We start from the raw sequence: 24,782 nt of genomic DNA, 5'->3' as shown, positions 1-24,782 counted from the left end.
TATCTAACCATAGGTCATGGGACACATAATTAATTTTGTGCTAAGAGTTATGACCATCTGAAGTTGACCCATCAGAATTTTCAGCTAACTGGCTGCTAACCTTCGATCTACGGTCAGACCTACGGACTGTGGATCGAACGACGGTCCGTGCTGGTCAACCGTAGTTCATGTCAGAGGCTGGGTAAAAGAGGTCTTGATCCACGGACCGTGATCTGATCTACGGACCGTGGGTCTGTCCGTGAGTCGAGACTTAACCAATTTTCTGAGCTGGCTGGGGAGGGGTTGCAGTGGCGAACCACGGACCACCAGCACGGACCGTGGTCTGACCTACGGTCCGTGGATGGCAACCGTGGGTTGCACCTGCATCTTCTCAAAATCTGCATTTTTGGTCTGTTTCAGATACGGGGTGTTACAACTTTTTTTAGTTATTATTTTATTATTATTATTTTTTAATTTTTTAATATTTTTTTTAACTTAAATAGGATATCACTCGCCTTAAGGAGAGTGAATTCACACACTTTTGCCACCTCAACCATATTGATGCCACATAAGCCTAGTCAATGGTCATAGGGATTTGATAAATTGTGTTTTATTAAATTTAAGGGTTCAATTGATAAAGAGTTAAGTAAAAGGGTTCACAATATAAATTCATACCAGTATACGGGTCTATTAGACCATTCGCCTAAGAAGACACCAAAATGATTGTTGGTAAAAAATTTAAGTCAATATTTTTTTAAAGAAAAAATCCAGATGTAAATGTTCTAACTATCCCTTATCAGACATGAAAGAGAAGTAGAAAATTTAAGAAAATATTCTGCCAACTACTTTTTTTTTAAAACATAATTATTCAACTAACTAAAATTCATGTATTACAGAGGTCACCATTTTAAATAAATTATGAAGGAATCAAATGGATAACCTTTTATTTGGAATTTATATTTCTCAATCTCTTTTTAAAATAAATAAATAAATTGGGTTAAAAAAGAGAAAATGAAGAAGAAATTACAAGTTGAAAAATTAAACTCTCATTAATAAAGCGAAATTCAAATAACCAACCAAATAAATGATTAACATTCTCATTTTTCAATCTTGTGAAAAAGTATCACAAAAAAATATCTTTTCAATAGTCTTCTAAATCACCATATTTTGGTATGTCTGTAACTATACTTATAAAGAAGCTTCAATTGAATACCTTCATGAAAAAAGTAATATTTAAATATATATATATATAGGTATAAAGAATTATGTGTATATTACTGTATATAAAACTTATCGATTTCATTTAAATATGTTAAACAAAAACATAGTATACTTTCTTTTGTATTCATTTATTTAACATGTTTTTTTTTTAAAAAATTTAACCCGTTTTAAAATCTATTTCATCTCAAATAATTTTTGTACGGACAATAATCCGTCTATTTATTAATATATTCAACTCATGTAAATTTGCCTAAATTCGATTCAACCTGTTCATTTTCCACCTCTAACACATGGGTACCAACAAATCTAACATATTAGTCTTTCTGTCCCAATTTATGTAAGACTCTTTCTTTTTAATTTTTCCCGAAAAGAATATTATGCTTTCTTATTTGACAACAAATTAATGGCATCATCCCTTTTATCATTATTGAGTTCCATTTAACACTTTATTATATAAAGAAAAGTCAACTAAAATAAGCATTAAAATAACTTTACTAAGAGCCTGTTTGACATTGTTGTTGAAGGCTAGAAACACTTATTTTGAGAAAAAACAATAATTTTTTAAAGAAAAATTTAGCGTTTAGCATTTCAGTAAAACTACTTTTAAATGGAAGCAAAGTCAGTTTTTTTGTTGTTGGGAAGACGCTAAAAATTTCTGCTTCTTAAAAAACCAGAAGCAGAAAATTATTTTTTTCAAGACTAAAATATCCCTTTTCATATATACATATTTATCAGTATATCACTTATTAATTAATTAACATATCTCATAAGTTTAGTTAAGTTTCTTCTAAGAATTTTATTTTTTATTTTTAAATAATACATTGTTTATTTTATTTTATGTTTATATATTATTTTATATTTTATATTTTATATATTATAAATTATATATTATGTTACCTATTATTTTAGAAGCAGAAAAAAAGGTAGCAACAATAGTTTTGCAAGATTAGAAAAAAGAAAGAAAATAAGAATTGAAGATTTCCGCCTCCCAAAGAAATTTATAATATTGATTGAAAATTTGAATATATAAATTTTATTTAATAAAAATAAAAATTTGATTAAAACTTTTATAATAGACATGTAAAATAGTTTCTCCTTATAAAATAAGCTTAATATTAAAAGTACATTGATACTCGTTACTTTTTGTAATTTGACTCTCAAAAATACTTTTTTTTTTACAAAAAAATTATTCAAACACAATTTACTTATAAAAAATGCTTTTCAAATTAATTAGCCAAACACAAATTGTTTTTCAAATTGTTTTTTTAAAAAAACATTTTTCTAAATAGCTATTTTAAAAAAGAGCTTTTAAAAATAAGCAATTTTGAGTATCAATGTCAAACAGACTCTAAAGTTAATTTGGTAAACATCAACTCAAACAAACTGTGTCAAATAAATTGAAATCGGAAGGAGTGATATGTTAGTTCAGCCTGGGCATGTGACTCTAAATTCTTTCAAAACGCATCAGCATCACATGTTTATACATCACACGTCGAAAGTTACGTCTATTCTTTATCTATATCTATAAGCATTTCCATTTTCCTTGGTTGATTCTACTATGAAAAGAATTAAAAGTAAGTTCTTCTTTTCTAAATTGGAAAAAAAAACTCCTCAAGATTATCAAGAACGTAACGCGCGCCCTCTTGTTTAGCTTTCAAGATATGACCCAGTGTGTATCAAGCTGGCGACTGGACGACTCCCCGTCTCATCTAAACCTTGTTCTTAGCTCTCACTCTAATTCCAATAATTCCTTTGTAACTGATGCCCCAGAGTATTTTTCTCTTCCTCTCTCTCTCTCTGTTTTTATCCTTCCATTAGGGTTTTCACCTTTTCGATTTTCTAGGTGACTCAAATTCATAATTTTAGAGGTTTGGAGGTGACGACAAAGCCAGTAGCCTGCATGAGGGTTCAGTCAAATCCAGTAGAGTTTTCTCAAATAGTATATTTATGTTGATAAATTAATTAAATAAGTATAAGTAAAAAATTTGAATAGTTACTATCACTTAAAATCATAATTGTAAAATTCAGAACATAGTTGAAATTCTAACTTCATGATTTTGAGGTGATGAGCGTGCTTAGCATCTGAGTAACCTCTCTTGTCGATTCTTACTCGTTTATTAATTTTTATTTAGCATAAATTCTAGGGTTTAATTAATATATATTTTTTTTATTATTGTTATGAAGGATGGATTATGAATTAGCAGAGCTAACATGGGAAAACGGACAGGTAGTGATGCATGGCTTAGGTCCTCCACGCGTGCCTAATAAGCCTTTATCGACTCCTTCTCCAACAAAATACACGTGGGACAATAAGCCACATGCTGCTGCAGGTGGCACACTTGAATCCATAGTGAACCAAGCTACTACTGGCATCCCTCATCACCACAACTCCCCCGTGGACGGGGGTGGAGATAGAGGGGATGATGATTTCGTGAGTTAGTTCGATGATTGTCTTCCTGAAGTTCAGACAACTACGGCCATAGATACTATTGCCGTAGATGCATTAGTTCCAACAAGTTCCACTAACACGCCAAACTATAATCAACAAGTGGCCCCATCCACGCACGTGTCCGGGACGGGGATGACCAACAAGTGTTTAGTTGACTGCTCCACACGTGTTGCATCATGCAGTGGTGATGCGGAGTTGGCACGTGTGGGAATAGGATCTAGCTTTGAGGAGATATCGAAAGACTTTGGGATCATTGAGTCTTTCGGGAATGAAGAGGTTAAGAATTTGATTGAATCAATGGTATACGAGGGACAACATAACAATATGGCTGACCAGACCGTAAGCTGGGGAGACACTATTGAAACAGGAGAGAGAAGTTTGGGTGTGGAAAAAGTACTTATCACAACATCTACCGAGTCACCTGAGAACACCTTTAAGCATAGTAAAAGTAAGACCGTAAATAATCATGATTTCATCTCTCATAGCAGAGCTCAAGTAAGTATATGATTTCCTTTTATGCATAGTTACAGTATACTTCCTATGATTCCATGCAGCACAACATAAGTTTATTTAGTAATGTGATTTTTCCTTATAGAACTTAATTGTTATTCTATTAGTAATGTGATGTTTCCTTTTTTTAAGCAACTTTATTTTTTAGAAAATATTTTTAAATTTTTTTGACAAATCAAACATGAAAAGATAACATTTTCAGCCAAACACTACCCTAGTTTAATGTTATTATTATTATTTCACTACCTTAGTATCATGTTATTGTTTGACTACCATAGTTTCAAGTTATTGTTGTATAACCTTTTGTTATTCGAAGTCCACTCCTACTAATTCAATTTTTTTCAGACCAAGTAAAAGGGAAAATCACACTGCTCTTAGTCAAAGTTTAAGAGTGAGTTTTTATTGTTCGACTCTAAAAAAGAAATCATAACAACTTAAAATGCACAAAAAAGTATCCGTTAATTTAACTTAACATGAAATAAAAAAAGAAAGAGAGTTTTGAAACTTATAGCAGTTTAAAATAAGTGAGCATTGTTTGTGGGAGAATAGAATAATTATTACTTTTTAAGTAGTTATTCCTTTTCTTTAGTGAAGTGATATTACTATTTTTTTTAAAGAGAGATATGTCAAATTGTTGGATAGTGTATTAAACTTGAGTGTCAACTCACACAAGGAGTCAAAAGATAATGAGGATGAGGATGAGAAAAAAGGATCCAAAATTTCTTCATTTTCAACAAAAAGAGCAGAGCTGCTGCTACTCACAACCAGTCTGAACGAGTAAGATGTCACTCTCATGTCTCTCGAAAATACTTTATTTGTTGTAATTTATGTGACACATCTCGAATTTCAAAAGTCAAAAAAGACTATTTTTAATGGTAAATTTTTTATATATTTTTAAATATTTTGAATTGTATTTTTTTTATGTAGTTTATAAATATATAAATTTCATTTGTAAAAAAAATTGAAGATTTCATTGAGCAAATTTTTCATTCAAACTTAAACTGTTTGACTCTCAAAAAATGAAATGTGTCACATAAATTAGGACATGGAAAATAACTGTTTTCAATTAATTATAATGATGTAAAAAATGTCTTCTGGCTTGACATCATAGATATAATAACAACAAAACTAATTTGAATTTTTTAATTGACTATTGTTTTTTTTATTATTACTAGAAAAGAAGAGACAAGATAAACCAAAGGATGAAGACATTGCAGAAGTTCGTTCCAACATCGAGTAAGGTAATGAAATTAAAAAATTAATAATTTTTTCTATCAATAAATTAATTTTATAGTTTTTTCTCTGTGTTTTACAGTTGTTTGGAACTTTATGTTTCAAGAATATACTTATCTATGTTGCATCAATTTTGTCTTTGCATGAAAAATACTCTGCACTTCAGTTCGCTAATTCTCAACCACTATTTCAAATAATTACTCCCTCAGTTTTAAACTTATGTGACATAGTTTGATTTTACATAGAGTTTAAGAAAGAAAGACATTTAAAATTTATGGTTCAAAATAAATCATATATGTTATTTTTGTGTAACTATTAATTATTTCATGAAGAATAAAATAAGCATTTTAAGATTAAATTATTATTTTAAATAACATATTATAATTAATAATTTTACTAAAGCTTGCAAGTGAAAGACATAAAAAAAATGCAAAATTCTCGTATAGAAATTATAGTAAACTTGTTTCTGTAGTCTCATATTTTTCCTTTTTCAATCATTAGCTTTTTATTTAAGTATCAATTATTACGTGACATGTCAGATTGAAGAGAGAAGAAAGCGAGATTAGTTCTCGACTCCTTTCATACAAATAACCAACTATTTAAGTATCAATTATTACGTAGTGTGACATGTCGGGTTGAAGAGAGAAGAAGGCGAAATTAGTTCTTGACTCCTTTCAGATAAATAACCAACTATTTAAGTATCAATTATTACGTAGTGTGACATGTTGGTTGAAGAGAGAAGAAAAAAAAATTAGTTCTTGACGCCTTTCAGACAAATAACCAACTATTTAAGTATCAATTATAACGTACTTTGACATATCGGGTTAAAGAGAGAAGAAGGCGAAATTAGTTCTTGACTCCTTTCAGACAAATAACCAACTATTTAAGTATCAATTATTATGTATATATCGTGAGTCGTGACATATCGGGTTGAAGAGAGAAGAAGGTGAAATTAGTTCTTGACTCCTTTCAGAGAAACAACCAACTATTTAAGTATCAATTATTACGTAGTGTGACATGTCGGGTTGAAGAGAGAAGAAGGCAGAATTAGTTCTTCATTCCTTTCAGACAAATAACCAACTATTTAAGTTTCAATTATTACGTAGTGTGACATGTCGGGTTGAAGAGAGAAGAAGACGAAATTAGTTCTTGACTCCTTCAGACAAATAACCAACTATTTAAGTATCAACTATTACGTAATGTGAATGTCATATTGAAGAGAGAAGAAGACGAAATTAGTTCTTGACTCCTTTCAGACAAATATCCAACTATTTAAATATCAGTTATTACATATTGTGACATGTCAGATCGAAGAGAGAAGAAGACGAAATTAGTTCTCGACTCCAATTACTAGGGTGAAATAATTTAACATATGGAGATTCCGCTATTGATTGACTGCCTGAATTATCAATACCTTAGTGAGGGTTTAATACTTAGTATTATTCAACCTACTAAGTTTTATCTTATTGTTTAAGCAGACTGATAAGACATCAATGCTAGATGAGGTGATAGACTATTTGAAGCAACTACAAGCTCAAGTTAAAGCCATGAGCATAATGATTCATGTTAACATACATCCACCCGTTATGATGTTACCAAATATGGCATTCCAACAACAACAACAACAGTTTCAAATGTCAATGATGGGAATGGCTAGACCCATAGATGTCAATGCCCTTAGCATCCCCAACATAACAACAATGCCTTCGATTCTCCATGCCACCGCACCCTCTAATTTCAATATGCCTCCTATTCCCTCCATTGGAGCTGATCCTTTAGCTTCCTTCATCGCAGCAGCAGACCAATTATCACAGGTACAACAACAAAAATAGCTCATCTTATAACTATTACATCTGTTGAATGTTAGAGATGTTATCTCCTGAATGAAAAGAAAATAACTATTCGAGTCCATAGAACCCATTATGTCTCCTTCATTTCCTATTCACACCTTTAAAACTCAACAACAGCTGAACTCGTGATTTTGAGGTATGTACATCCTGATTCTCTTAGTTATCATGAGGAGGGCATGATATTACTGTTTGTCAAAAGCATAATATTTTTTGACTGCTATAATAAAATATTGTTAAAGAGAATGTACATTACAAGAGTAGCATAACAATATGGAAAACTGTTTCTGATAAAACATGACGTTATAATTAATGGAATATTATTATAGAAAGATTTGATTATATGTATACTGGTTGGATTATTATGATTTAAAAAAAAATAGTTTTCTGTTTAAGGAGGATGTTAATAGGTTTCAAATTTGAAAATTTTTGACAGCCTATGACGATGAATGCTTATAGCAGGATGGCAATATTGTACCAGCATATACAGTCGAATACAAATCATGTCTTTAAAAAATAATGTGTATATCAATGTTCAAAAGTTTGAAAACTTTTTTTCCTTGATCAATTCCAATAAGATTGACCATGGCTTATTGACAGTTCAACTACTGAATTAGTATTACGTTCCAAGAAACTTGATGAAGAAACATAATAGAATATGTAAATATGATTTATTACAGTTTCATACCAGACAAAGTGTACCATAGTATAATATTATTTTTTTTCTCTTTTGCTAGTAAATGGAAGTGTGACAGTAAAAAAATGAGGATTGATAAATAGATATAATTTGAATCATAATTATCATTAACAATTATAATTTTTCTAATTATGATTCATAATAACAGCTTGAGAGAGGAGCGAGAAACGTCAAATTGAGAAAGAGAGAGAGGAGAAATGCTAGATACAGGCTAATACATGTTGTATTTGATACATATGAGCAGAAAAATCTATGGTACCCTGAAAGATGAAGCTCACCCTGGGATTCAGAATCAAGCATCTCTCAACTAATGTCTCAGATCAGCTGTTGGAAGATGTCTTGTACTCAACAAAGAAAAGGAACAAGTGTAGTATCAGTACACAAACTACACTGTATTTGTAAGATCACACAGCCAGTCCAATATATGAATGTAAACATCCACTATAATACAATAACATAGAACAATGCATAACATTACAACAATTATCAACCACATAGACTCTCAGTCACATGTCATGAAACAACAGTAATTGGGTCAACCAATGCATGACTACATGTCCTATATGATTATAGTGCAAATGTCTGGTCCTCTTAGGGAACTACAATCACATACCTGGTCCTCTCACGAAACCCACATTCAAGCTGTTAGTGTACTGGCATGGTATCCAAGTTGTCTTAGTGTACCGACATTGTATCCAAGCAATCCATAGTTAGTGTACCAGCGTGGTACGTGAGCCAACCAATAATCACAAAGAATCATGTACAATCACATAGCACAATGAACATGACATCTTAAAAATCACAAGTTAATTGCATGAGATTACCTACATGATGTCATTTCATATATTTTCTACCATGCATTACACAAATGATACTACAAAATAGTTGACATGCATACATACATAAACCGAAAACATACAACCATCGCCTACCTCAAATCAAGCCTCTTGAAAACTCTAAATAATCTGAACTTTCCCCTTGCGAAGCGCCTCAGCTAACAATCAATCACTAGTGACCTATAATTTGCCCAGATTGTCAACAAACACTAAACCTATGCAAAAATATGATCATCTTCCCCAACTTAGGACTCCTTCCCACTGTGGAATCATGTCAAAACCTTCCCCCAATAGCAATAACATAGATTCTAAGGCTTAAGATTCAATACATAAGGTTGAAGAGTTGAATTCTTACCTTCACTGTGAAATCCATGGGAAAATGGGTACTAATTGCCCGAAATTGCCCCTCCTAAGTCCAAGAACTCAAAGTACAGAAAATAGGAGTTTTGGGTTTTTTCTGCTCTAAATCCCGATTCAGTGTGCTATAGCAACAACTAGCCTCACTATAGCGGTCTACACACTGCTATAGTGGGATGCCTTCCGCTATAGCGGCCTCGACGAAACTTCAAAAATTCAAACTCCGGAACAAGGCCATTTTTACAGCACAAACTCTTATATTGATGTCCTAACACATATGTCAAGTTCAATTCCGGCAGGTTTACTTATCCGAATTCAATTTCGAAATGTCTTATGGACTCCTTAATGTCTTGGCTGCAAGAATATAGCAACAAAATGTTGAAATCACACCCCCAAATGGCCCTATACTTGCCTAATTTCTGTGTGAGGCTGACCTAGCCGAAAATTTAAGCCACTACCCGGAGAATTTTTTGGTCCAAATTCATTTACTATTGACTTACTCATAATGATCGAGTCAAATCGTTACATATATTTGATACATACAAAGATGATACAATTGATACAGTTAACACTAATATCTTCTTTTTTTCATGTATTCATTCTATTTATCTAAATCAGCCTTTAATTAAATGATGGGCAAGTAACAAATATAAGATACACAAAGTTAGTCAAAGTATGCCAGATTCTTGTAGGATGTGAATTTGGATTGAGATATTTTATGTTGTGGTTTTGTTCAGCCATAAAATTTTGCTATTTCGTCATGAAATTTTGTTCATCCCTAATTTCAGTTATTTCCCTTCTGTTTTAATAATTTTCCCCGTTGCTAATCATTATGAGTTTGACCCTTTTTCTAACTATCCAAATATCACAAAAAAGATAGAAATAAGTGACAGATTAATCTTTTGCTAATTTCAAATAAGAATAACTATATTTTAGTTTATATTAATGATGATTTAATTTGTTTAAATATTTTTCAGTTGCAGATATTCCATCCAGTAAGGTAGATGAGAGAGGGAGTGAGGGAAGCGACAAAGAAGAGAGGATAGAGAGGGAGGAAAGAGGCGAGCGAAATATAGATTAAAGATTTGCTATAAAATTCCAATTATAAGTGGGTTTGTTACATAGTATTTTAAAACTATAGCTATCTATAGTAAATAATAAAGTTATATTTGTTAGATTATATAGTTTTTTCTAAAATGTTATGTGCCTCACAAGCAGTTCAATTTGTTGTCCATGTTTTGGCCCATTATGAAAAGAAAAAAATACCAAATTTGCGACCAAATATTTATGACAGGTTCTTTATAAAATTGTGACAGATTTATGACAATTTTATGATGAAATTTTTAATTTTTTTTTACCATTCTATAGATTTTATTCGTTTATCAAATTGCAATACTCGAATCTGTGAGAAACTCTTTGGTCATAAACATTGCTTTTCTTGTGGTGCATTGATCCATTTGTAACACTCTTTTTCGATGGAACAATTCAAACTTTTATTGACTTCTTAAGAGGGAATATTCTCAAATTGGCCACTCAAATGGTACCTTGTAGAAAAGATTGGAACTTTAATTTTTTTTTCTTTAGAGTCCAAGGTGGACCTTTCCATCCATGGATCGATAGTGATTTATTTTTTTGTTTTTTATTCGGTGTTCGATACTATATTAGAGTCTGATTAATTTAAATCTATGCTGAGTAAAGCCTCATTTGAAGGGTTAATCAAAGATTTTTCCACCCTCCCATAACATGGTCTTCTATTAAGTGTTCGGTACCATATTGAAGTTTGACTAATTTGAATTCGCGCTGGATAGGGCCCCACTCGAAGGGTAATGTGCCTTTCCAAACCAAAATTTTTTTCGTCCCAAAATTTGAACCCGATGCCTCTAATTAATTGAGGAACTTCCCTATTCATTGCTTCACACATGATAATAGTGATTTTGTTTGTGATTGTAGAAACAATCTAAGATATATCCAGTAGTCAAGAGGTTAATAATTAGTCACCTTTATACAAAAGTAACATTCTTGAATAAGTGTAACATCCTGTTTCTGTCGTTATACAAAAGCCAACGGGAAAATTTTTGGGTCGAAAAACTTTTTCGTAGTAACTTGAAATTTTCCAACTTAGTCCAGATTTGAAAGAAATCAGAGTCAGTAAGGTGTAGGGAAATCTGATAACAATTGGGTGATTTAATTATGATTTTGATCACATGAGTAGATAGCTAAGATGTTAAAGAACTCGTACGACTTTACGGAATTGAATTCAGGTGAGTAGAACTCTCGAAACTGATCTTAGCGTGAACGGGTAGTTTCTGAATATCGTTGGTTGAAGGTATGTTGTCAAATGGGAGTGTGGAATTCTTAAATTGACTCACTCATTTTGTGCAAGCCGCTAAGGCGGATTATTCCCGCCAAGGCGGGGCCGCTATTGCGTGGAGAGTACTGCTGTGGCGGGACAGTCGCGGTTTAAGTTGGAAATAAACCCCAAAACATTTTTATTTTGCAATTTTCGTTCTTGATAGTAAGGAGACTAAACTCAGGCGATTCTTGACAGTTTTCCACCTTTCTTAAGGCTAAAGGTAAGGTTTTAACTCCCGAATCTATTTTTCTATCCGTAGATCTTAATCTAATGTGTAATTATCGATGGGGGAGAGTTTTTATCTAGTAATTTTGGTGGAAAAATCCCTAATCTGGGTATGGGGATCAAGGGTTTAACATAGAGTTGATCTTATTGGTTATAATCCGGGTAATTAAGTCTTGTATATTGATCCTAGCATTATATTGATTGTTTGTAGAACAAGAACAAGCAGAAAGAATCCAGAAAGGGAAGGATCAAGTTTCTTAGGGGATTCAAGCTTTGTTCGAGGTAGGTAATGGTTGTGATTTCATTATTGTGTGATATATGTTTGTTCTTGCTTCATTATAATACGTGTATGTATGCGAATGTTGCATTATTGATCACACTAATTGTAAATGAGGATAGATGAATGATGAATGCCATAAATCATGACTTGATTGTATGATTCTGAGAATGTACTTTGTGATTGTGATTGTGGCTTGTTGAATGGATCGGGTGTTGCGTTCCGACACACTAACTTGGATCGGTTTCCACGTTCTGGCATAAATATAGGATCGGTTGCCATGTTCCAGCATAAATATTGGATCAGATATCACGTGCTGGTATGTTAACAGTTTGGGTTTGGGTTCCATGAGAGGACCATTGACTTGACATAACTGTGTAATTGAGAATTGTGAACCTGATCGTTATTCTTAAATGATATTGAGATTGTATATGTTTGGTGTATGCACTTTATTATTATGTTGTAATGGCTTATGTATGTTGCACTTAGTGGGATAGTCGCATGATCCTATCAGTACACTGTGGTTGTGTACTGATACTGCACTTGCTATTTCTTTGTTGAGTACAGGGCATCTTCAGGCGGCTATTGACAGACCTCTCTTAGAAGATTAGTGACCTTTTCGAACTCAAGGGTGAGCTAGTTCTTCCGGGCTGCTATGAGTTTTCTTTCGTTTAAATTCCACATTTTCGGACTTAGACTTTCTAGTTAGTTATTCCTATGTTAGTTTTGGGTTGTACCCCTTCTTGTTTAGACTTACGGATCTTGTTAGAGTTTTGGTACATTGACTTTCAAGTTCTAGGTATTATTTCTGCAAAGTTAGTTTTGGTTGTTAGACTTTTGTTAGAGTTTATGGGAACTCCTTATCTTTTCCTTAGCATTTAAACTTGCTTCCATAACCTTAAATGCTTTAGTATTTTGATTAAGTTGGTTAGCTAATTAGTATGAATGGTTCTCCCACCAGAGGGTTAGTGTGGGTGCCAATCACGATGGTCTGAGTCGTGAAAAAGTTGGTATCAGAGCCTAGGTTCGTTGATCTCGATGTACCAAAATGTGTCTAGTAGAGTCTTGCGAAACGGTACAGAGATGTATGTACTTTTCTTCGAGAGGCTATAGGACTTTATGAAATCTCTCTATTTTCTCTTGTCTCATTTTGTGCTATAACTTGATTCCAATTGGTATCTAACCTCCTTTACTCTTCTATCCGCAGATGGTTAACACTAGGTTTAACGGCGTCAGACCCATAGCTCCCGTCAATGCTCCAGCTGAGGAATCTACAACGAAAGGTCGCGATCGAGGCAGGGGTAGAAAAAGAGCTAGGGGTAGAGGCTGAGGAAGGGAAACACCTAATAGGGATGGAGCACCGGTTAGATATGTTCCCAGAAATGAGGCCCCTCCTGCGCACCATGAAGAGGTAGAAGAGAATGTAGAGCTTGATGAGGAGGAGAATGTTGGACAAGAGGAAGATGTGCATGCTGAGACTACATGTATTCCTCCCAGAGACCCAATGTTAGCTCAACATATCATGTCGTTCTTGAAATGATTGGTTGGTCCTGGAGTGCTTCCCTCTGTTCAAGCAACTCAAGCTCCCGCCAATCCCCTTATTACTATCACTGTCCCTAAGGTAGGTGGAAATGGAGGTAATGATGTTTTCTTCCCTCCTTTGTTGGGTCCTGTTATGACTGGTAATGAGCATGAGATGTTCACTAAGTTCTTGAAGTTGAAACCACCTATGTTCTATGGTTCTGAGAGTGAGGATGCATATGAGTTCATTCTATATTGCTATGAAAGGCTTCATAAGTTGGGAATTGTCCATCAACATGGGGTTGAGTTTGTGACTTTTCAGCTTCAAGGTGAGGCTAAGCAGTGGTGGAGAGCTTATGTGGAATGCATATCTTTAGTTTTACCCCCACTTACTTGGACCTAGTTTCATGCTCTGATTTTAGAGAAGTATGTGCCTCGGACTTAGAGGGATAGTAAGAAGGATGAGTTCATGGCTTTGGAGCAAGGTAGTAGGTATGTCTGTGGCACCTTATGAGGCCAAGTTCCATGCCTTATCTAGATATGCTACTCAATTGGTGGCTACTGAGGAGGAGATAATCCGTTTATTTATTAAGGGACTAAATTCTAAGTTGCAAGTAATATCTATTCATATGACCTCTGCAGGGAAAAACTTCAATGAGGTAACAGATTTTGTAAAGAAAGTGGAGGGGGTGAGGCGAGATGGTCAGGCTAAGGCATTTGCTAAGAAAGGCAAAAATTTAGGAAACTTTCAGGGATCTTACTCTAGAGGTTCAGGGAGGTCAACACTTGCAGCCGGGCCAATTCAGTTCGTTATGCCTGCCTCTACAGGTAATTACTACGAAACTCCACCTCAGAATTTGATTCAGGATAGCCAAGGAGCCGCACCTTTGGCTGGTAGCATGCTATCTTTTGATCGTACATGTTACAACTGTGGTTAACTTGGGCATATGAGGAGAGATTGTCCCCACCCGCGCATGTTAGATTCCGCGCAGCAGCAATCTAGAGCAATGGTACTCATGTGAAATGGTAATAATGGTCGAGGGCATCCACAATGTGGGCAAGGAGGAAATCAGCGAGGCCGCGGAGGTAGGGGAAATGGTAACACAGGAAGAGGTGTAGTGCAGCCACGCAGGGAAGTCGCCCGTCAAGATGATAGGGTTTAATGTTATGCCTTTTCGGGCAAGAACGAGACAGAGACGTCTGACGCAGTGATCACATGTATTATTCTTGTCTGTGACCGGATGGCTAATGTGTTATTTGATCAGAGTTCTACTTATTCATATGTATCCATGTGATTAGCCTCAGAATTTACTCTGATTTATGATATACTTGATGCCCCCATCCATGCTTATACCCCAGTTGGAAAGTCTGTCATAATCAGCCATGTCTATCGTGCTTGTCCTATTTTGTTTATGGATTTTCAGACTTGGGCTGAATTGGTGATTTTGGATATGACTGACTTTGATATAATCTTAGGCATGACTTGATTGTCCCCCTATTATGCCGTGCTTAATTGTAATACTAAGTCTGTAACTCTAGAAATTCTGGGAAGGGAAAAATTAGAGTGGAAAAGGGTGTATAAGCCTAAGCAAGCTAAGATCATATCCTCTATTCGGGCTAGGAAACGGGTAGAGCAGGGTTGTTTGGCTTATTTGGCTCATATTCGGGATGTTGAGGTTGAGTCTCCATCTATTGAGTCTTTTCTTGTGGTGACCGACATGTTAAAAAGTTTTTTGACATGATGTGTATACTTTGCTTGATCCCGGTGCTACTTTGTCCTTTGTAACACCTTATGTGGCCCTGAAGCTTGATGTACTCCTTGATATATTGTTAGAACCTTTTTCTATCTCTACTCCTGTTGGTGATTCTATGGTGTCTAAGAGAGTCTATAGAAAGTGTCCCGTTTTCTTATTCCATAGAGTTACCCTTGTAGATTTGGTAGAACTTGACATGTTAGACTTTGATGTCATTCTTGGGATGGATTGGTTGCATTCTTGCTATGCTTCCATAGATTGTAGGATTCGAGTGGTCAGATTTCAGTTTCTAAATGAACCTATCCTTGAGTGGAAAGGGGGGGGGGGGATTCTATGCATAGAGGTCAATGAGTGTCTTATCTTAAAGCTAGAAACATGATTTCGAAAGGTTACATTTATCACCTAGATAGGGTGAGGGGTGTAGATTCCAAAACCCCTACTCTTGATTTAATCTCCGTAGTTAATGAGTTTCCGGAAGTTTTCCCTGATGATTTGCCCGATATTTCTCCCGAGCGGGAAATAGACTTCGGTATTGACCTTCTCCCAGATATGCAACCTATATCTATTCCTCCTTATAAAATGGCTCCGGCGGAACTTAAAGAGTTAAAAGGTTAATTAAAGGATTTGTTTGATAAGGGCTTCATCCGATCGCGTATCTCTCTATGGGGTACTCCAGCTTTGTTCGTAAGGAAGAAAGATGGTTCCCTTCGTATGTGCATCGACTATAGACAATTGAACAAGGTGACTATCAAGAACAAATATCTTCTTCCAAGGATTGATGACTTGTTTGACCAACTTCAAGGGGCTAGTTATTTCTCTAAGATCGATCTTCATTTGGGTTACCACCAATTGAGGGTGAAGGATAGTGATATTCTGAAGACGACTTTCCAAACTCGGTATGGCCATTATGAGTTTTTGGTAATGTTGTTTGGGTTGACTAATGCTCCGGCAGCGTTTTATGGATATGATGAATATGGTGTTTAGACAATACCTTGATATGTTCGTAATTGTGTTTATCGATGATATTTTGATCTATTTGAGAAGTGAGGAAGAACATATTGATCATTTGAGGATCGTGTTGCAAATTCTCAAAGACCAACAACTTTTTGTAAAATTTAGCAAATGTGAATTTTGGCTAAGGCCGTAGCTTTTCTTGGGCATATTGTGTCAAGCAAGGGTATTGAGGTAGATCATATCAGGATGAATGTGGTCAAGAGTTGGCCTAGACCTCTAACTCCTTTCGATATTAGAGAGTTTTTGGGTTTGGTCAGTTACTATAGATGGTTTGTTGAGGGGTTTTCCTCCATTTCTTCTCCTTTGGCGGCTTTGACTCAAAAGAAGGCCAAATTCATATGGTCGGAAGCTTGTAAGAAGGGTTTCCAAGAGTTGAAAGATAGACTTACGTCCACTCTGGTGTTGACCTTATCGGAAGGTACAAATGGCTTTGTGGTGTATTGTGATGCCTCTAGAGTTGGGTTGGATGTATGCTTATGCAAAATGGTAAAGCTATTGCCTATGCTTCGAGGCAACTTAAGATCCATGAGAATAATTATCCCACCCATGAACTTGAATTAACGGCGATTGTTTTTGCCTTAAAGATATGGAGGCATTATTTATATGGGGTGCATGTGGATGTTTTCACCGATCATAAGAGCTTGCAATACATGTTTAGTCAAAAGGACTTGAATCTTCGCCAAAGAAGGTGGCTAGAATTATTGAAGGATTATGACATGAGTGTCCTTTATCACCCCGGTAAAGCGAATGTGGTAGCGGATGCTCTTAATGGACTATCAATGGGTAGTGTTGCTCATGTTGAGGATGTAAAGAAAGAGTTGGTTTTAGATGTTCATAGGTTGGTTCGATTAGGGGTCCAACTAGGGGATTCCACCAAGGATGGTGTCATGGTTCATAATGGGTCCGAATCGTCTTTTGTGAGAGATGTGAAGGCTAAGTAAGGTCTGGATCCAATATTAGTAGAATTGAAAGAAGCCGTACTCAAAAAGTCCATTGAGGCTTTCTCCCAAGGGGGAGACGGCGTACTTAGATATTAAGGTTGGTTATATGTTCCGTATGTTGATGACTTACGGGAACAGATCTTGGCAGAAACTCATAGTTCTCGATATTCTATTCACCCCGGAGCCAACAAGATGTACCGTGATTTGCGGAAGATCTATTGGTGGAATGGGATAAAAAAGGATATTGCGGAATTTGTGGCTAAGTGTCCTAATTGTCAACAAGTGAAGGTTTAACATTAGAAACTGGGAGGCTTATCCCAATACATTGGTATTCCTACTTGGAAGTGGAAAGATGTGAATATGGACTTCGTTGTAGGGTTGCCACATACTCGGCGACAACATGACTCGATTTGGGTAATAGTGGATCGGATGACTAAATTTACCCATTTCATTCCCGTCAAGGTTTCCTATTCAGCGGAAGAATATGCTAAGTTGTATTTGAGAGAGATGGTAAGGTTATATGGAGTACCCTTGTCCATAATTTCCGATCGAGGTACCCAATTTACTTCACAGTTTTGGAAATCATTCCAAAAGGGTCTTGGTACAAAATTTAAGCTTAGCACAACTTTTCATCCCCAAACCGATGGGCAAGCGAAGCGTACTATTCAGACTTTGGAAAACATGTTGAGGGCTTGTGTGATTGATTTTGAGGGTAATTAGGATAACTATTTGCCATTAATTGAGTTTGCCTGTAATAACAGTTACCACTCGATTATAGATGTGGCTCCATTTGAGGCTTTCTATGGTAGGAGGTGTAGATCTCCTATATGATGGTTTGAGGTGGGTGAAGTCGCTCTCATAGGCCCGAAATTGGTACATGAGGCCATAAAGAAGATTCAACTTATTAGAGAAAGGTTGAGAACATCCCAATGTCGGCAAAAGTCTTATGCCGATGTTAGAAAGATGGATCTTGAATTTGAGGTTCATTATTGGGTTTATTTGAAAATCTCACCCATGTAGGATGTTATGAGGTTTGGAAAGAAACGGAAGCTTAGTCCCCGTTGTGTAGGCCCATATGAGATTTTTGAGGCGTGTTGGCAAGGTTGCATATGAGCTAGATTGGCCAAATGAGTTTGCATCGGTGCTTCCGATTTTTCATGTCTCTATGTTGAATAAATGTGTTGGGGATCCAACATCCAAAGTTTCCTCAGAGGGTTTGGAGGTTAAAGATAATCTTGCTTATCAGGAGGTACCGATTGAGATTTTAGACCGGCAAGTCAAAAAGCTGAGAAACAAAGAAGTTGCCTCCGTGAAGGTGTTATTGAGGAATCATTTAGTTGATGGTGCTACTTGGGGGTCGAGGTCGAGGTCGAGGTCGATATGAAGTCCCGATATCCTCATCTCTTTCCTTCTACGCCTACTCTAGCTTGAGGTAATGAGTCCCTCTTGGGTTGTTTTATGTATTGGGAGTCATGTGTGATTTATATGTTTCCATGATTTCCTTATGATTATGCATGTTCATGAAAAAGCTTAAGTTTTGAAACAAAATGAATTATATAAGTTATTTTTCCTGATGTTATTGTGCATTGAGTATGAGTTGCCTATAGATTTCATGAGATGATTGTTGAACATGCATTAGTTATGCTATTTGAGAATGAAATGCATAAAGTCTCCATGAGATTGTGTTGAGAATGCTTTTAGTTTGGAGAAGATAGTTCCTTCTTAGATATGAGAAAATTTGAATTTTATGCATATTGGGTTGCTAGATGTAGTTCATACTTCCTTTTTGATGCATTTGAGTATGATGAGTTTGGAGTTGATGTTTCCTCCTTATTTATGTGCATTGCGTGTATAATGGGCTATTAGAGTCAGGTTCACCCCTATGTGACGATTTGAGAACATCCTAGCTTGGAGTCGATAGTTCCTCCTTGGTTGTATGTATTACATTGATTTGATTGGGTTGTTAGTTCCTCTCCTACTCTCGTAGAACTAGTTTAAATCTTATTCGATGACGAATCAAAATTTTAGAACTCCCAGGTGCCGTCCACGAGGGCCAACCATGGCCCATAGGTGGGTTCGTGGATGGGTGCCTCAGGAATTTTTCGGGTATGGACCACGGTTGGACCCACGGATCATAAGTGGGTCCGCGGCCCGTGGTCCAGGGACCGTAGGTCAGGACAAAAGTCTCTGACCACCAACCATGATTCACCAGGACAGACCGTAGGTCCATCCACGGTCCGTCGATTGGTAGGTCGGTGACAACTGACAGTTAACTCAGGGGTAGTTGGGTCTTTTTCTAACTAATTAGTTCATTTTTCCAAATTTCGCAAAAGAAATCAAATCTCCTCTCTAGAACTTGAAGAAGAAGATTCAACCTAGGGTTTCAAGCTAACGTCTCAATTCCTCCATTGAAGATAAGCAATTGGAGTTGAGGTATTGTAGTTTTCATCCATGAATATCTTTCATTCATGGAGTCCCCAAATTCCTCTATTTCAAATGGTAGAATTCCCTAATTAGCTAGGGTTTTCTTCAAACACCTTGTGTTCTTTTGAGTATTGATCTTAATGGTTTAATTATGTCTAAATATGCATGATTTGATGATTTACAATGCTTTTACAATGTTTCCCTTATGAACTCATGCAAACCCCCATGTTTTTCCCAAATTGTGATCTCATAGAGTTGGGTTGTTGATTATGAAAGATGTGTGTTATGATCTAGAGCATGAAGTAATAGAATTACATGAAATTATGATAAAATTCCCTATCTAATGCTAGATTTCTAGATTTGGTGATTGAAAGTAGCTTTGAACCTTGAAAGGGTAAAGTATGAGTTTATGCATGATCTTATGAAACTTATGTGGATATTTTAAGGGTGCTTTGAGAATGAAGTGCCATTATTGTTGTTGTTGTTGGGTTGTTGAAAGGTTACCCTCATAAAACACTTACAATCATGATGTGAAAGGTTTTCTCACATAGAAATGATTCCTAGGTTGAAAGGCAATTCTCACCTAATTGAATCAATAAATAAGAGCTATCCTAATGAACTAGCTTGGATCGACAAGTTGACATGTCTTTCAATGGATAATGAGAATAAGTAAGAAAATACTATTTCGTGGGAATTATGCTTAGCACCGAGTGGATATTGACATTGGGATGGAAGCTCTCCCATTAGTAGAGGCCGGGTTTCTAGATGAAGTCTCATAAGATGGAAGCTCTCCCGTTAGTAAAGGCCGGGTTTCTAGTAGCAGTATCTTTATACCACAACTATGTGCCCCTATAGGTTGATTAGCTAGTGGATCCACTTAAGCTAGAGGTTCATAGTTCTACCTTAGGCAAGTAGAGCAACCTCTTTTTCGGTGTGGGAGACATCAGGTGATTATGTTTTAGCTCACATGGTCTCTATGTCGGTTAAGACTAATTTTCCCACAACAAAATGAATAATGAACTAAGGTTACTTAAAGAAGTATCTCATATGTGTTCAAAGACTTAGAAATGATTTAGCTTGCATTGACCATGATGTTATGACTTATGTTTTCTAACCCTCTTATATCATATTTTAATTGGTCTGTTGCATGTCATAATATGAAATGTCCTTCTTAGCATGTTTTAAATGTTTTTATGTATAACTATCATACTTAGTGCATTTTTGTACTAACGCATACTCTTGCCAACATTTTCCCCAAATGTAGGGTTCGACAGGCAGGGTTACCATTCTAGTGGCTAGAGCTTGGACTTTGGTTTCTTTCCGAGCTTGGTGAGTCCTCATGGTTTGAGGACAAACTTTCCTTATTGTAGTTTCTCTTTCGTATTTCCTTTTTGAACATGATATATGGGCTAGACCCACTTTTCATTCGATTGTAATAGATGGCTATGTTGAGACATGAGTTAGACTTTCATTTTTTTATAAAACTGTTTTGGACTTAAATGTGTTTACTCTTTATTGTTCTACTACTTTATGTTATGAGGACTAAGTGGCATGTATGGAGTCCTTCGGGGTTCTATAAGTCATGCTACATTTAGGGGGTACCCTTGGTTGTGACAGTTGTAAATAAATTTCTTTTTATATTTATTTTTATAGTTTGTTACAGAGTTGGTTAGGATAGAATTTTCCTTTTGATTCGTAGGGTTTCCAGCCAAGCTTGTATAAATATAGGATACAGTGTATAGCAGAGGACAAGAAGAAATGCAAGAGAAAATTTCCTAAACTATGCTTTCCTATTAATTAGTTCATGGTATCAGAGCATTACTAGATCCATTTTCCCCTTGTTTTTCCCTCTTTCTAATTTATTATATACCAAGAAGTTTTCTGGTTCCTTCAATTTGAACAAAATGAATGAAGTGACAGATCAATCTTCTAAGAGTACTGCTGCACAAGTAGAGAAAATTGATGTCTCACATCCACTTTTTCTTTCGCCATCAGATTCTCTAGGAATTAATATGACAAACACAACCTTTGATGGCTTTAAATTTGGTAGTTGGAAAAGAGGAATTCTCATTTCCCTTTCAGCCAAAAATAAGCTTGGATTTATCACTGGTACCTGCAAATGCCCTGAAAATTAATACACTATGTACGTACAATGGAGGCATTGTAATGACATGGTGGTCTTTTGGCTCCTTAATGCTTTATGCAAAGAAATTGCAGAGAGTATTTTATACTCTCAAACAACAGCTGAGCTATGTGAAGAATTAGAGGAACGATATGGACAAGCTAATGGAACAAAACTATTTCAGCGACAAAAGGAACTTAACAACATAAAGCACGATTGATGTAGCTGGCTATTTCACCAAGTTGAAGAGACTTTGGGATCAAATGAAGGAACTAAACACCTTCGACCTCCAACAGTGAGTGAAAATGTGGGGCTAAAACACATAATCACAAAATGAATGAAGATCAGAAACTAATCCAATTTCTAATGGGTCTAAATGAAAGTTTTAATGCCATAAGAGGACATATTTTGATGATGAAGCCACTTCCATGTGCTTCCCAGACCTACTCTATTTGTATGCACGAAGAATGTCACCGAAAAATTCACTTTAACACTCTGGTATCTACTGACTCTACTGCCTTTCTTGTGAGTGCGAGGTCTCCACAAAAAAGAACACCACCGAAAAAGAATTTTGAAAACAGGAGAGGACAACAACCAGGTGTACTAGAAGGTAAGAGGACTGACCTATATTGTAGGTACTGCAAGAAAACTAATCATGTAAAGGATGATTACTATAGGTTGATAGGTTATCCACCACACTATAAGTTTAATAAGTAGAAGAAGGGAGAAAATTCAGATTCTTATGCTCATGCTGTCAACTCAGATGAGGTACTCAACTCATGAAATGGGGGAAACAATTTGGAAAAGCTTCGGAAGAGTCATCTTCTCATTAAAGAGCAATGTGATAAATTGGCACAAGTGTTTCAATCCATGCAGGGTGGAGATTCTGGTTCAGCGCACTCTGAGGCATCTGCTAGTGCAAATCTAACTGGTACAACCACTAATTGTCATTTTTTTTTTCCTTTTTCTCTGAATTTCATACTAAGGTTGATGGTAACATTTTCAAAACTTTTTTCTCTAAAACCAATAACAACATTTGGATTCTTGACATTGGGGCTTCACAACACATGATTTTTGATCAGTCACTTCTCCATAATATTAGACATCTTAACAATCCTATTTTTGTCACTCTGCTTAATTCTTTCAAAGTCAAGGTCCATATTGTTAGAAGTGTGCATTTGAGTACATATTTAGAATTAGACAATGTGTTTTTCATTTCTTCATTCAAATATAATCTTCTCTCTATTTATAGACTTTGTGATCAATTTGATTGTGACGTCATTTTTTCTAAACTCTGTTGTGCTATAGAGGCCTTTTCAATGAAGAAGGAACCTCTTTTTGGTGAAGCCAATATAGGGCTCTATGTGATGAAAAGGAACACCTCGCAGAAGCATCTTACCTCCCAACAACCTGTCATTTCTCTTCAACATTCCAATGTCGTAGCCAATGTTCCTAGTCATATGTCTAATGTTTCTTTTCAACACTCTGTTTGTCGTAGGAATTTATGTCACAATGTTTTGAATCCTGTTTGCAATACGATTTTCTCTATCAATAAAAGCATTTCTATTCCTACTATTGTGTCTTCTGATAAATTGTGTATTACAGACTCGGACATTTACCCTACAATGCTATGAAAAATATCAAATTTGTTTCACTCTCTTCCCATTATTTTTTTGGGTTTGGAGCTTGTTCATGAGGGGGTGGACTGGTTGTTACACAATGTAAGTTCACATTTGAGCTTCTCACAAAGTTTGACTATCTAGATTCAAAGTTTGCTTCCACTCGTCTAAATCCCACTCTCAAGCTCATATTCAATTGTGGAGAATCTCTCACAAACCCAATTGAATATAGAAGACTCATCGAAAAATTAAACTTTTTGACCAATACAAGATCAAATCTTTCTTTCACTGTCCAAACGCTAAGCCAATATATGCATTCCCCCTGCTCTAGAAATTATGAAGTTGCAATGCATACCTTAAGATATCTCAGCAAAAATTCAGCTTTGGGATTATTTTTGACACCAGATTCATTCTTCCAACTATTAGCTTATTGTGATTCAAATTGGGCATCTTGCTCAGACACTCAAGATCTGTGAGTGGATTTTTTCTAAGCATGGGAGGATGTCCAATTTCTTGGAAGTCAAGGAAGCAGCTTATAGTTGCCCTTTCATCTGCAGAAGCAGAATACCGATAAATGAGAGGATTAGTAGCAGAAATTGCATGGAGAGTAATATTATTACATGATTTAGCTGCAGAACCATTTTTAACAGTACCTCTTCATTGTGATAGTCAGACAGCCATCCACATAGCAAAAAATCCGGTCTTTCATGAAAGGACGAAACATATCGAATTGGACCGTCATTTTTTGCGAGAAAAATTGCTGGAAGGATTAATTTCCCTTTCCTTTGTGCCTTCCTCTTCTCAATTAGTAGATTTTTTCACAAAGGCTCTTGCAAGACCTTTACATCGATATTTATTAGGCAAATTAGGTGTCCGAACAACGGGCTCCAACTTGAGAAGGGGTATTGCCAGAGAAATTAAATTCCACAGTTCTGATGAGTGTAAAGATGAAGAAGAAGATCAAATTCCCAGCTGTTCAAATGAAATAAAGAAGAATATGGTTGAGTCACTCAAATAGAACAGGTGGAAGAAAAAAAAAAGATAGACACGTGGAGTTAGACCACATCCAAATACAAGATGTTTCTAGAAAGGACAATTTTGTAAAGTAAGTTGTAAATAAATATCTTTTTGTATTTATTTTTATAGTTTGTTACAGAGTTGGTTAGGATATAATTTTCCTTTTGATTCATAGGGTTTTCTAGCCAAGATTGTATAAATACAGGATACATCGTATAGCAGAGGACAAGAAGAAATGCAAGAAATTTATTTTCTATACTATGTTTTCCTACTAATTTTTTCAGTTTTTTCCTTAGAAATATAATTCCGAGTTCTAGTTAATATGAGCACTGCAGAGACTACAAAATTACTTACTGAACCTTCCTATTATGGAAGTAATTCCAAAA

General features: G+C 35.5%; 1 pseudogene; it reads left to right on the top strand.

Moving 5' to 3' along the window:
- Positions 1–2,840: 2,840 nt before the first annotated feature.
- On the top strand, positions 2,841–24,397 carry LOC125863682 (transcription factor UNE10-like; annotated as a pseudogene).
- The last annotated feature ends 385 nt before the right edge of the window (positions 24,398–24,782 follow it).

This window comes from Solanum stenotomum, chromosome 5 (genome assembly GCF_019186545.1).
Source record: "Solanum stenotomum isolate F172 chromosome 5, ASM1918654v1, whole genome shotgun sequence".
Classification (NCBI taxonomy): Eukaryota; Viridiplantae; Streptophyta; class Magnoliopsida; order Solanales; family Solanaceae; genus Solanum; species Solanum stenotomum.
This window is presented reverse-complemented; position numbering and strand designations above follow the sequence as displayed.